Here is a 4,390-nt window from a genome sequence, read left to right as displayed (position 1 = left end):
AGTTTTTGAACATTATGAGTGTCATGGTATTTTTCCAGAATGTTCATGAGTTTAAATTTCAAATTTTGAATTTATTTGAAGTTTTGTGATTTATTTGAAGTTTAATAGCTTATTTTTGTATTTTTGGACTATTAATGAACAATTTTAGAAATTTGAGTTAATTATGGTCAAATTGTTAGTGAAGACTAAATTTTGAGTCCTAAGTGGTTAGGGTAATTAACTAGTGCATAAATATGAATTTATGTAATTTTTGTGATTATAAAATGTTGAAATCACGCAAATCCGTAAAAACCGAGTAATATACGATATTGGCTAATTAAAGGCGATTTAGCATAAAATGAAGCATGTTCATACATATTATAATGCTGCATTTTTCTTTATGATTGTCATAATTTTAATTTATGTAATTTTGAATTATGTAATTTTACTTAGTATGGCCTTAGATTTTAATTGGTATTTCCCGAAATGTATGGGAATATCGATTCGGTTGTAATTTTATTGTGATCTCGTATCACCGTTTTGTAATTTAATAGATTTATTTTATTTTAGTTACATATGTATAATAGGAAATTATGTAATTTATTATGTAATTTTATTCATTCCAAAGTTCCCAAAGACGGATTTCTTCAAGAATGGCAATACATAAAGACGGTGTTACCTCGAGATGCGTGCCACAACCGAAGTTCAAGGGACCAATGGAGTTGGTTTCCGAATATGTAATAGTTAAAGAGTTTTTCTATTTTAGGAAAGGCCATACTAGGATTTATTTATTCTTTTATGCTTGCATTTTATTTTATGTCACATGCATCGCTAAATCGCCATAACTAAACATGCATTGTCTTATCGAGTTTATTGACCGTGTCAATTAGAATTATCGTAGTTCACCGCTTTAGTTCACTTAAAACGTGATAGATAATAAATTGACATGACCTCTCGCTAAAACAATTCATTGAGATATAGCCTTACCAAATAGTAGAAACCATGAAAACCTATTTCGTGAGGGAGTGCACTCGGCCACACCGGGGTACAAACCTTGTTACGTAGGGGAAGTGGGTGATGAATGTTAATCCACCGAATTCATGTTGATAAGGGATGTATCGGCCCCACCGTGCCCAAGTTAATGTGGGTTTGGTCATGGACACATTTATTCGAAATTTGGATTGAACTCAACAAAAGTATTTGATAAGGGATGTATCGGCCCCACCGTGCCCTTGTCGATGTGTTTTGGGCTAAAGATAATTGTTAATGTAATATTATCAACCAAGAGTTCTAAAAGTAGAATCGATTAAACGTTAATCCACCGAGTTATATTGATGAAGGATGTATCGGCCCCACCGTGCCCAAGTCAATATGAATTTGGGTCTTGGAATCATTTATCATAGTTGGGTAGAGGTCACTATGTAAATGCTATACTTGTTATTTTTTCAAGTATTAATAAAACGATAAATGTTAAGTTTTCCATTATTCCGTTATCATATTGTTCTATTTCTTTACCACAATTCATATACGATATCATTTCATTTTTGATTCAAATATTCATTAAAATATCGTAACTAAAGACAAATATGAATTTGCTTCTAAAACCTCAAATGGACCATTGCTAAGGATCTCTTGTAAAGAGTATAGATTAAAGTTATTCATTATCAAACAGGTTTTTGATTCTTGACTAACACATCTACTTGCAATGGATTGTTATTCATATACTTAATTGAATTAAGTATCTTGAAGCGATAAATAGTTTTGGTAATTAGATTTGTAGGAATTCGTAATTGACCAAAATAACGCAACCACTTCAATGAAAGTTTTAAGACTAAAACGAACAAATGAAGAGTAATCTTCATAAGATTCAACTTTGCTTCTCTAAGTAAAGACTCATTGAATTAAGTGGGAGCATTCTCTTAAACCGTTAAGATGAGGACGAGGTTCAAGAAGTAAAGATAATAATGGAATTGATACAAGGTAATGTTAAAGGTAAAGTTGTTGAGAATAACGATACTAAACCTATCAATCCCGACCGATAAAGTTTCCATTGTCTTAAAATGTTGGACACGAGAAAGGAAACTACCCCAAATTATTGAAGAATCAACAAGTTTGTTGTGGGACATCTAATGAGACCTTCTTCTTTAAAAAATGTTTATTTGATTAAACATAAATTTTGCTAATACTACTTCGTCAATATTAGAAACCAGTGGAGGTTTTCATCATTGTGTTGGATACATAGGATGAATGGAATATGACGACTAGCAACAATGAAGTCGAGAGATAGAGTAATTGTGTACTCAATCTAGTTTTTGGATTTAAAGTGGTACTTAATTGTGACTATTAAGTGCATAAACTCTAAATAAGAATATAAACTTGTTACGATACAAAAGAGGTTTCACTTTTGTGACCCTATACACCACGATTTGATGTATGGCAAGCCCATTATCAAGGTGATTATATTCTAAACCAAACTAGAATGATATATCATGTAGATGATGTAAGATTCAAATTGGTAACCCAATATTAAACCTTAAATTTTGGAATGATGAACGCAAAGAGTTATCGAGTACTCTTGAAACCATTAGATTGTTAATGGTATATGCGTATCTTGTATTCAAAGCAAGATGTCTCGTGCCTTTTGTTTGAAAAAGGAGATCGAGATTGTAAATCATTGATCCAAAATAGGTTGATCATTTTCTTTTACCAACGATTTAAGTTGACACTAGTGTGTTCACTTAATAAGGTAAATAGAGAAATATTTGAAGAAGTTCAAGAGTTCAAGGAATCACGATATAGTCGTGATGGGATTATCAAAGTGAAGACTTTGATATAAGCCAAAGGAAATGTGATATAGTATCACAAGTTAATCTCTCTTAGCACGCATTATGAAATAATGTGTGGATGGATAAGAAATCAAACACTATTCGATATGGTTTGGACTTCAATCAAGTTACTTTGAGTTACTTGATCCTTTTGGGGATTTTATCATTTTTGTCTAAATTATTTTTCCACTAATACGAAACATATGAGATATGAAATGGTAAGGGTACCATGTTTGTAAGTTTTCACAAGAAACAAATGCTCATTTTTCCCTTTTCAATTATCACGAGTACGACGGGTTAGCGGCTCGTGAAGCTGTCTTTCTAAAATACAAGTTTATTTCTAGAAGACAGAGTGGGAGAAAATTTTTCAAGAGCCACAATGAATGTTATGTCACAAGAAACTGGTCTTTCTTGTATACATGAGACGTTTTGTAGGATGTTGTTTCTTTTAAACCTAGGAGGTTAAATTCGTCACTTGTTGGAGATGATGAATTCATGCTACTTTTAAGAAAGTAAAGAGCTTATAACTTACAAAGAAATCGTTTGATTCAAATTGATTACTTCAAGAAAGTAATGAACATATGACTTACATAAGAGTGTTTAAGTCACAACTCAATATAAGGCTTAGAGCCATGAAAATCCGAAATAAAAAGGCTTGATTAGTAGCAAAGGGTTTTGCACTAATAAAGAGAGATTTCAAGGTTGATTGGTTGCAAAGGGTTTTTACACCAATTGAAATGCTTAAGTCTATTTGGATCTTCTTAGGGATTGTGTTTCATTATTATGAAATACATAGCGAGTGAATCTAAAACCCACTTTTTCAATTAGAAGAAATGTATTCAATACATGTCTTGAGTTTTGAAGATTCTTGCAATCCTAAGATAATGTGAAACTTAAGAGAGGGTCTTAAGTAGGACATCAATGAGTTGGAATCAACATTTTTGGATCATGTGATAAAACATTTCTCGATAACTCGAGAAGTTGTGTTTATACATGGAGTTTAGTGGGAGTTACGGAAATTTTAATTAGTCCGATATGTGGATGACATATTGATCATCAAGAATGATTTAAGACTTTTGGAGTATTATAATACATCTTGAATATCCGGAATTATGAAGATAAATCCACATGATATTAGCGTCAGTAAGAAGTCTTATGTTGATAAGATTCATGACTAATTCAATCAAATTGAACGTACTTGATTGATTCCATTTGCTTCCGCTGCCGGATCAATTAAATGAGTAATGATATATAACACTTCATATACTTTGAGTATGATGAATTGTTTTCAAAAATCGAATTTAAGTAATCTTTACCTAGTATGTAAAGATTACCCTTAAGTGCACACAGAAGCATTAAGGAAGTAATGCAAAGTGTTTATGATGCAATTTTATGTAACGGTGTTACACAAGTGACAATTGACAATTGAGGTTGCGCATGGTTTCTGACAAAACCAAAATCAAAACACATAAGGATGGTTAAGATACCATTGTAGCTATGTTAATTAAGAAGTAGATTTTCTAGAATCGTTCTAGGCAATAAAGAACAATGAGAGATATTTATAACGGAAATTGAGTACACTTGCA

The sequence above is a fragment of the Silene latifolia genome, chromosome 8, assembly GCF_048544455.1.
Source record: "Silene latifolia isolate original U9 population chromosome 8, ASM4854445v1, whole genome shotgun sequence".
In the NCBI taxonomy this organism is placed as follows: domain Eukaryota; kingdom Viridiplantae; phylum Streptophyta; class Magnoliopsida; order Caryophyllales; family Caryophyllaceae; genus Silene; species Silene latifolia.
Note: the sequence above shows the minus strand (reverse complement) of the source record.